At 46.7% G+C, this 11,090-nt stretch overlaps 1 long non-coding RNA gene across 1 annotated transcript in view; it reads right to left on the reverse strand.

Annotated features, from left to right (window-relative positions):
- Positions 1-5,386: 5,386 nt before the first annotated feature.
- Positions 5,387-11,090, reverse strand: part of LOC142301196 (uncharacterized) — a 43,191-nt gene continuing 37,487 nt past the window's right edge. Inside the window, exon 2 of the long non-coding RNA XR_012752708.1 lies at positions 5,387-5,965. This is a non-coding gene — a long non-coding RNA (uncharacterized LOC142301196). The remainder of the gene's footprint in view (positions 5,966-11,090) is intronic.

An 11,090-nucleotide genomic window follows, 5' to 3' on the forward strand; every position in this document is an offset into this window, starting at 1 on the left:
GAAAAGGGGCAACTCGAAGGCAACTGTTATAGCCAATTAGCTGTTTGATGTCACTACCACCATAGACCCATTTTGGCACCCAACTAAACACTAGCTTTTAAAGCCCCCTCTCCTCCATGTTTAGAGCTGGCATCTTCCATGTCTTCAAATCCCCAGTGGTGTAATCGAGTCGTCAGGGCCGGTTATAGACAAAGCGGGCAAAAATTAAAGAGGAGCCCTAAATGCTAACATATTCCACCATCACACTCCCTCGTTTAGGTGGCATTTACATGCGCTGAGTTCAGACCGTTAAACAAGTGCGATCAACAATGTTAAAGTTTTTTGGGGCTTGTTTCCCCACCTGTTTACACTAGATTACGAAGATTAACTGGCACAGAACAATCACTAGAAGATCAATCTGTCCACTTCAGTAGCATGTTATCAGCAGCACATGTGCGATATGCTGCAGAGAACAAGGATATTTTTACCGCCATAAAGAATCCAATGACTTGAAAAATGAGCAGCATTTTGCTCTTTCGCTGGGCAATTGCTGACCTGTTTACACCTATGAACTCTTATCAGTGCATCCAGGATTTATAAATGGATACTACCAGGGCCACCATCAGGGCATTACTGCTTTAATGATGTATGGGCCTGATGAAGAGGGGGGCCCAGCCCGGACCTGGGGTATTAATTAGCTTTATCAAGCCCTGGGCCAAGTTGTATTATAGCTGCAGCTGTTCTGCTCCTCACTACCACTGGCGCCACCACATGGCTATTTTTTTAAATCCATGCAGTACATGGAGATATGCACTACAAATATATCAAAAAGACTGTTCTGCACATCCAACAAGTGCCAGCTGAAAACACAATATAACTACAAAAATACATACAGCTGCACTCTAGAGTGCTAAGAATGAATAAGTGAACTCTGTTATTGCATTACTGCTATAGGAATATTTGTAAAAAGACATATGTATTGGCCAATGCATATAAGCCCAGTAACCAGTGTCAAGGTAATCTCTATACAGTGTGTCCACCCATATCCTATCCACCGCCATTAACTTGAGAATGGCGGTAGCTATAGGCATAGAAGTGGTGTCTAGGTATAGCAAAGTAGCCATGCGCTACGCAATGAAACCACCTATAGTGCCACCTGGTGGAAAACAAAGGAGTTAGCATTTTTTATTTCGAAAACGGAACAAGATAGAGAAAAAAAGTGGATTACAAAGTTGTAGGGCATCATCAATTCAATACGAATCGACACCTTGCATACAGAAATGCTATGGTTAGAACGTGTAAAGCTCACAAGGCTGCGGACGTGAAGCGATACCTCATGGAGACCTTCCTACAAGTCATTGGGTAGGGTGGCTGCGTGGAGTGGCCTCCACGCTCACCTGACCTGACCCCATTGGACTTCTTTCTGTGAGGTCACATCAAACAGCAGGTGTATGCGACCCCTCCACCAACATTGCAGGACCTACGACGACGTATCACAGATGCTTATGCAAACGTGTCCCCTACCATATTACACAATGTGCAGCAAGATACAGTATGCTGTCCAGAGGCCAGATGTGCATTGCAGCTGATGGGGGCCACTTTGAGCATCAAAGTTAAATGATCGCCATATGCGTAACCAGCATTCAATGTTTTGGGGGGGTCAGGGGTTTCATATCATAAAATATGGGTAGAGCTGGGCTCAACCGCCTAAGGAGGAAGGTGCTTAAGGGAAAGAAAGCGCTAAGTAATATATTGGATCCCAAGCACTCAAATTAGGACAAGGAGAATAAATGCAAAAAAGTGTTATTTTATTGGACTATTTGCAAAAAAGAAAACGCCACCACAATATAGCAAAAGCCGACGTTTCGGCCTATGTTAGGCCTTTTTCAAGGTTTTTGCCTATGAGAAATGATAGAAAGTATATTACACACCACAAAGTGTCAGAAAAAAACGAAAATGTTTCACAAACATATATATGTACACACGCATATTTATATACAAGGTATTTACACGTACGTATAATGGGAGGGTGGATGGGACGAATTAGGGATTGTACCATGTGGCGTTTGCTTTGCTTTGCAAGGGTACGTCACTGAATAGAATAAAAAGCAACTAATCAGCACCAAAACAGGGAAATGTCATAGTCATACAGTAACATACAACAAGCGCCAGTGAGTTCATATTAGATAGCTGTCCTAGGTCAAACCAGGAGGAGACACATGAATAGACAGCGAATCATGCTAATGTAGGGACACCATAGAGAGGGCTATATGCATCAGAGCAACAGCAGATTAAGGCATTACAGAGTACAAAAATTAAGGGTACATCAGAGCATAAATTCAGACAAGCATGTTATCATTGGCACATACCGGAGGCCAGGGAGGCCCAGAAGACAGGTGGAGGAAGAGAGAGGATGCCTGTGGAGAGAGATGGTGAGGCAATGGTAAATACAAGGACGTGCCTGGTGAAGTAGATCAGCAGTTGTGGGCTACCAACGTCATACACGCAGGCGCAGTAGCCCCAGTACCGGACACCCGGAAGTGGCTCACAACCCCTATAAATACGCGCCATACACCACACCGACATGCCTCCTGCCTCCATCACAGACCTCTGGGACCCTGTCCCCACTCCTTGTGTTATCCAGGTAACTTGCAATAGATGCGTTCTGCTCTCTCCAGCCCACAACTGCTGATCTACTTCACCAGGCACGTCCTTGTATTTACCATTGCCTCACCATCTCTCTCCACAGGCATCCTCTCTCTTCCTCCACCTGTCTTCTGGGCCTCCCTGGCCTCCGGTATGTGCCAATGATAACATGCTTGTCTGAATTTATGCTCTGATGTACCCTTAATTTTTGTACTCTGTAATGCCTTAATCTGCTGTTGCTCTGATGCATATAGCCCTCTCTATGGTGTCCCTACATTAGCATGATTCGCTGTCTATTCATGTGTCTCCTCCTGGTTTGACCTAGGACAGCTATCTAATATGAACTCACTGGCGCTTGTTGTATGTTACTGTATGACTATGACATTTCCCTGTTTTGGTGCTGATTAATTGCTTTTTATTCTATTCAGTGACGTACCCTTGCAAAGCAAAGCAAACGCCACATGGTACAATCCCTTGACGTCTAATTCGTCCCATCCACCCTCCCATTATACATACGTGTAAATACCTTGTATATAAATATGCGTGTGTACATATATATGTTTGTGAAACATTTTTGTTTTTTTCTGAGACTTTGTGGTGTGTAATACACTTTCTATCATTTCTCATAGGCAAAAACCTTGAAAAAGGCCTAACATAGGCCGAAACGTCGGCTTTTGCTATATTGTGGTAGCGTTTTCTTTTTTGCAAATAGTCCAATAAAATAACACTTTTTTGCATTTATTCTCTTTCTCCTAATTTGAGTGCTTGGGATCCAATATATTACTTAGGGGTTTCATATCATAGCATATCTGTATGCAAGGTGTTGATTTATATTGAATTGATGATGCCCTGCAACTTTGTAATTCACTTTTTTTCTCTATCTCGTTCCGTTTTTAAAATAAAAAAATGCTAACGCCATTATTTTCCACCAGGTGGCGCTATAGGTGGTTTCATTGCGTAGTGCATGGCTACTTTACTATACCTAGACACCACTTCTATGCCTATAGCTGCCGCCGTTCTCAAGTGAATGGCGGTGGACAGGATATGGGTGGACACACTGTATACCGGGACCCTAAGGGCGGCTTTGCAAACTACGACATCGCAGGTGCGATGTCGGTGGGGTCAAATCGAAAGTGACGCACATCACTTCATGGCGTCACTTGCGATGTCGTAGTGTGTAAATCCTAGATGATACGATGAACGAGCGCAAAAGCGTCGTCATCGGTGCAGGCTCCGACATTTCCATAATGCCGGTGCCGCGACAGGTACGATGTAGTTCATCGTTCCTGCGGCAACACACATCGCTGTGTGTGAAGTCGCAGGAGCGAGGAACATCTCCTTACCTGCCGCCAGCGGCTATACGGAAGGAAGGAGGTGGGCGGGATGTTTACATCCTGCTCATCTCCGCCCCTCCGCCGCTATTGGCCGCCTGCCGTGTGACGTCGCTATGACGCCGCACGACCCGCCCCCTTAGGAAGGAGGCGGGTCGCCGACCAGAGCGACGGTCGCAGGGCAGGTGAGTGCATGTGAAGCTGGCATAGCGATAATTTTCGCTACGCCAGCTATCACAAGATATCGTACCTGCGACGGGGGCGGGGACTATCGCGTGCGACATCGCAGCATCGGCTTGCGATGTCGCAACGTGCAAAGCCCGCCTAACTCAAATGCCTCTATCTGGGTTAAAAACCTAAATGTCTGTGCAGTTAAGATCCAGCTATAAAGGAGGATGGACACAGCCTGGTTAAAGGACAGAGTGCTCAATCAAAAGAAAAGACTGACCCGCACATCAGACAGGTGTGAACAGGTACTAGCTGAAAACACAATATAACAACAAAACACATACAGCTACACTCTAGAATGCTAACAATGATATATTTGTAGTGCATTTCTTTCTGATTGAGCACTCCACCTTGTAACCAGGCGGTGTTCATTCTCCTCTATAGCTGGAGCCTAGCTGCCCAGACATTTAGGTTTTTAACTCAGATAGAGGCATTTCAAGTTAGGATCCCCATATATAGAGATATACCTGGCCGTAGTGACCGGGCTCACATGCATTGGCCAATACATAAGCTAAAGATCTAATTTTCCAAATATTCCTATAGCATTAATGCAATACGAGAGTTCCTTTATTCATTGTTAGCATTTTAGAGTGCAGCTGTATGTGTTTTGTAGTTCCAAATATATGGTTCTTTTTATTTAGTGCTTTTGCTAAGAGAGTGTGGCTCACATGATCCTCTGGGGTGGGTCTTTAGTCGGCCCTGCAGTATTACTCTGTAAGCAGTGCATCCTTGTAAAGATCATAAAAATTAGATCAAAATATGAAGGCCTATATCTGTAGAAGTGTATGACGGATTTTAAGAAAACGAAAAACAGAATTCTCAGAGGAGCTGCAGCAATAAGGTAAGAACAAAAACTGGCCTTCTGAGCTGGTAATGGGTCTTCTTTAAATAAGAAGGTTCTTAACTGGATATCCAAATGTCCCATTTGGAAAGGGGGTTGTCCAAAAAGGAAGACTCTGTACTGGGCACGACTGACCATGTTTTACAAATCTGCTGAAATTATCCAATTGACTTGTTCAACATATGATAGTTGAAAAATTATTTAATAACTTTTTTTTACAATTTTATCAAAATTCTGAAATGGTGTGAGTTCCATACTAGCAAGAAGCTAGCGGCTTGTTCTCATATTTACAAAGGAGCAGTGGGCGATCACTAAATCATGCAACAACCTACAAGAAAGACTGTAATAGCACGCAGAACAGTAGAATAAAACATATATATATTTTATTATGAGTTCTGTACGTAACAAATAGTACATAAAATAGTGAAAAAATACTCAGGGAAAAAAAATGGCCATGCGAATGTGGGGAAAAAAAAAATCATATAAAAATAGGAGATAAGTGCTAGATAACCAACAAACTGTAACGTTCAGTCCAGAGGTGGATCCACGGGACCGTGCACCGGACTCCCCCAGAGAGACAACCAGGAGCGAACCCCTATACAGGGACTGTCTTGCGGCTTCCCCAGAGGGCCTACATGCACAGCAGCTGGGACACAAGCGAGTTCGGGTTTCGTGTCCTTCAGATGTCCGTACGGCATATAGCGACTAGTCCAACGGTAGCCGTGGGCAGGACGGATGACAGGAACTGGGTACAGGTGCCGAGTGGAAACAGCAGACGGAGTCCGGGTCCAGCGAGGAGTGCAGGCTGATGTGGCCAGATGGAATCCAGAACTGGTGACGGGTACAGGCTGGCGGAAGATGACAGGATCCACAGCTGATAGTCACCGGGGCAACTCCTGGGAAGCAGTAGGCTGGACACACTCAGGTTGGCCGTCGGACACTGTAGGCAGAGATAGGGTTAACCTGGGTAGAAATCACAGAGGGACCTGAACATCTAGTGCAAGAGATAAACTACAAGTACACGTTGAACAGGCACCGCCCACAAGCAAAAGGAAGTCTTATATACCTTGTACCTGTAATCAGCCATATCCTGTTTCAGTGACGCTGGCCCTTTAAGAAGAGGTGAGTGAGCGCGCCCGCACCCTAGTGCACATGCGCGAGGCCCAAGCGCCGGAGATCAACACAGGACGCAGGGGAGAGAGCAGAGGAGATGCAGGGGTGCCAGAGTCCCGGACCGCAGCGGGACGCCGGGGCCGATAGGCGGGGAGCACGGAGGACGCGGGGGCAGCAGCCGTGGCCAGGGCGCCCGGGCACCGGATCGGTGAGTGACGGGCGGCGCCGGGATCCTGGGAGCGTGACACAAACCTAGACTGATAGATAAGAATTCTATAAGACGCTATAGAAAGGATGTAAATAACACTAATATAAAGGGTGGAAGTAACCGGTAATCAAGGTAAGGAATAAAGTATATTGTATAAATCGTATATAACCCTTGATGTGCTTTTCGTTGTGTTTATCAGCTCCATCAGGAGCTCACTATATCGACTCATGGATATTGATACTATCATTGGATCTTATTTCTGACATGATGTTGATACTAAAAACACATATATTTTTAGATATTAGGCGAGGGGATCTGTGCCGCCCCCACGCCAGCAGCCGTGCTGCTCGGATCCGGATCTGCGGTATGGCTCAAGGGACGCTACCGGACACTTCGAATAAAAAGGGGCGTATTTGTACGGGTGTCTTTGAAAACTGTCTGTGACGTCACCCACGGTGTGTGGTGAGATGTAGCACCACCGCTGCTGCTGTGGGACTCCCGGGGGCGATGTGCTAGCAGCTGGATGGTAACCCCTCCGTGGGCAGGGATGGATTCCCCGGGGCAGGGCCGGCGTCAGCACGCGGCATACCCGGGCAAATGCCGGGGCCCTGGAGAGCTGGGGGGGCCCACTCGGCCTCGTCAGTTCTGCTGCCCCCGGGCCGAGTTCCGGGGACAGCAGTCCTTGGCACTGGAAACTGTGGCTGCCGGCCCTTTAAGGCCCGCAGACCACAGCGTTCACTGTGTTCTCCTGCATTGAGCATCATCTGTGGGCGGAGCTACCGCCCGGCGTCCTGCTCGGTCGCACAGAAACAGATGAAGGAGTCACAGTGCCAGCCAGCGACCCCCAGCACATCGCTTCCCTCCAGCGCTGTGTGGGCCCCAGCCATCTGCACCGTGACCTGATCAGTATGTGGGACATCACTCCCTCCCCGCCCCTCCCTGTCCCCCCGTGCGTGTGTGGGCCCCGCAGAGCCGCTTGTGTGGGCCCCGCAGAGCCGCTTGTGTGGGCCCCGCAGAGCCGCGTGTGTGGCCCCCGGAGCCGCATGTGTGGGCCCCGCATAGCATAGCCACGTGTGTGGGCCCCGCAGAGCAAGGTGTGTGTTTGTATGTATGTATGCATGCAGCAGAGCAGTATGTGTGTCTATATGTATGTATATATGCAGCAGAGCAGTATGTGTGTCTATATGTATGTATATATGCAGCAGAGCAGTATGCGTGTCTATATGTATGTATATATGCAGCAGAGCAGTATGTGTGTCTATATGTATGTATATATGCAGCAGAGCAGTATGCGTGTCTATATGTATGTATATATGCAGCAGAGCAGTATGTGTGTCTATATGTATGTATATATGCAGCAGAGCAGTATGCGTGTCTATATGTATGTATATATGCAGCAGAGCAGTATGTGTGTCTATATGTATGTATATATGCAGCAGAGCAGTATGCGTGTCTGTATGTATGCATGCTAAGCAGTATGCGTGTATGCATGTATGTATGCAGCAGAGCAGTATACGTGTCTGTATGTATGCATGTATGTATGCAGCAGAGCAGTATGCGTGTCTGTATGTATGCATGTATGTATGCAGCAGAGCAGTATGCGTGTCTGTCTGTATGCATGCAGAGCAGTATGTGTCTGTCTGTCTATATATATGTATGCAGCAGAGCAGTATGTGTCTGTATGTATGTATGCATGCAGCAGAGCAGTATATGTGTGTCTGTCTGTATGTATGTATGCAGCAGAGCAGTGTGTGTGTGTGTGTGTGTGTGTGTGTGTCTATATGTATGTCTGCAGCAGAGCAGTGTGTGTGTGTGTCTGTCTATATGTATGTCTGCAGCAGAGCAGTGTGTGTGTGTGTGTGTGTCTGTATGTATGTATGCATGCAGCAGAGCAGTATGTGTGTGTCTATATGTATGTATGTAGCAGAGCAGTGTGTGTGTGTCTGTCTATATGTATGTATGTATGCATGCAGAGCAGTGTGTGTATGTCTGTCTGTATGTATGTATGTATGTAGCAGAGCAGTATGTGTGTGTCTGTCTATATGTATGTATGCAGCATAGCAGTGTGTGTCTCTGTATGTATGCATGTATGATGTGTATCTATGTATGTCAGTGTATATGACTGTATAGATTTGTCTGTTTAGTTGTATTTTTGTGAGTTTGTCTTTAAATATGTATATGTACGTGTATGTATCTGTGTATGTGTGTGTGTCTGCGTGTTTATGGGGCCCACTGGGACTCTTCCGCCCGGGGCCCACAAAAACCTGGAGCCGGCCCTGCCCCGGGGCCCAATGTCTCTGTGCAGGGGATGATAACGGCAGGGGCCGGCGCACCCGGTCAGATCGGGGATTTTACTCACAGTAGAATAAATCACACAAGTCCTTTGGTAAACCAAGGTGATGGTGGCCGGTTGCCGCAGATGGCTGTATCTGGTCCCACAGCCGGGCCGGTGGTCAATGCCCCTTTCCTCTGCACTTTGTGTTTTCTGTGGAGGACATCCCGGTGTGTAACACAGGAGTCCGCTCCCGGTACTTTTGCTGGGAGCCATGCCCATCAGTTCGGCTGACCCGTGGGATCTACCGGGCCCTGGCGGATGCCCTATCCCTCTCTGTGGGTGGTTGTCTACTTTTCGGGACTTAGGTTGAGACAGGACCTTAAATCCTGCCCTCAATTGGTTAATTAGCTAGGCCGTTTTTGCTGGTCTTGTCTTCAGGGTCCAAGTACCCCCTTTTGTGCACGGTTTCCGGGTCGGTTCTCCGGTGTTGGTACCGGCGGGCTACAACCCTGCCCCGGTCCATCTCGGATCTCCGGCAGCAGTCTTCCCATCTCCTGCTGGCACTGACCACTGTCTGCCACCTAGCCAATGTGTCAGGGCTTCGACCCTGGCATCTGTCAGCTTCACCTCCAAACTCCCAGACTTCCCAAACTCAACTCCAGACTTCACTGACTGTTTTCCCGCCCCGGGCTCTCCAGACCCCTAGGGGGGTATTTTCCTTCCGCCTGGTCCCGCCCACTGGTGTCTCTGTCCTTCCCTGAGGGGGTGACTAGGATTTTGTTGGCTGGTTTAACCCTGTGTGGGAACAGTGTTATGCGGGGGCCTACTGGTTTTGCCAGGGCGTCACAGATCCAAAAAGTTAGACCTCACTAATCAGTGAATTATGACATATCCTAGTAATGTGTCATTAGGTGCGGGAAAGTACCAAGCGAGTGGTAAAAGGTAAGGTAAGGGGACTCCTGCGTCTAAGGAAGGGGGAGATGGTGACTCCTGACCAAAACTGCTGGTCCCTGACGTCCCTCACCACCCTAGAGACGTTCCGAGCTGGATACCTGACCCTAGATATCCCTAGCGCTGGACCCTAAATATGAAATGGGTAGTATGATCTCTTCATCAACCCCACTAAACACTAAGGGAAGACACAAGGAGAACACACAGGGGAAAATGCATGAACTACTTAACCTCAGATGACTCAGGTAGAAGTTCAGCAAAGCCTCAGCAATGATACTACAGAGGAGAGCAAGCCACCTGCTTGCATCCAGAGCTTGAATGAACTGAAAAATATCACCAGCACCAGTCCAGGGAAGATGGGAGTATTTAAGCACCAAGAGAATACTTATGATCAGCAGCTGGGTAGAAGGCGAGCTCCTGCTGGGTCCTAAAGGGGAGAGATGAATCCAGCAGAAAACCTACCTATTACAATGAATATTGACAGAAGGAACAATAGAAAGTCAGGAAGCATTTTTGCAGCCATAAACTGTGACCTTCTGTGGCCAGAAACCACATGACTGTGAAACACCAGTGACATAATATTCCATAATCTCCAAATGTGAAAAATAGACAATAATTGAAAAATTGAGGGAGCTGTTCAGAGAAAAATACTATTTCAGAAAATTCCTTGTTAAATTCATATTTTCCCCCCTCTCACTATTTTATTTGTTATTCTCTTTTGGGGTCCACAGAGGTTCATTAATTCAATTATCTCAGGGACCATCTTGCAATATTTTGTTTCGCCCACCACCTACCAAGCATTTTTCTAGCTGACTATAGAGAACTGCTACACAGGTTAATCAAGGTGATCGGGAGCGCTGCTCTGCAGGAAAAGAACTTGTGAAGTGCACGGGTAAGTAAATCAGCGCTGCAGCCCCTTATTCTCAGGACCCATAAATTTCCCAGCATTTGGATCACCGCTGGAAACCCAATAGAGAAAACACAGACATCAGTCTATGATTACAATGGTTGTAAGCAAGAAATAAAGAACAATACTGCCGGGAAACGTTACAGGATTGTGGCTTCAACAATATGAGACCGCAGAGGTTACTAAATATGTTCTGTAATCAAAAGCAGAAATGAACCGTAACGGTTCTGAGAGAAACATTAACGACTGCAAAAATGCAACCAAGCTCTGATTCATGCTGCCCGAGGTTTGTAGAGCATCAATCAAGTGACGGGGTCCCTTTAAGAGAACAATCACAGCGCACTATGGAGGTATGTTGTGTCCCTGTGCTATAGTAGGAAGGGGGAAGTCATTTCTTTAATTTCTATTGGAGCATGTGAACATCATGGAGAGATAGGGTTACTACATTGCAATAGATAGATAGATAGATAGATAAATAAATAAATAGAGGGATAGATAGATAGATAATAGATAGATAGATAGATAGAGGGATAGATAGATAGAGGGATAGATAGATAGAGGGATAGATAGATAGATAGATAGATAGAGGGATAGATAGATAGATAGATAGA

The sequence above is a fragment of the Anomaloglossus baeobatrachus genome, chromosome 4 (assembly GCF_048569485.1).
Source record: "Anomaloglossus baeobatrachus isolate aAnoBae1 chromosome 4, aAnoBae1.hap1, whole genome shotgun sequence".
Lineage (NCBI taxonomy): Eukaryota > Metazoa > Chordata > Amphibia > Anura > Aromobatidae > Anomaloglossus > Anomaloglossus baeobatrachus.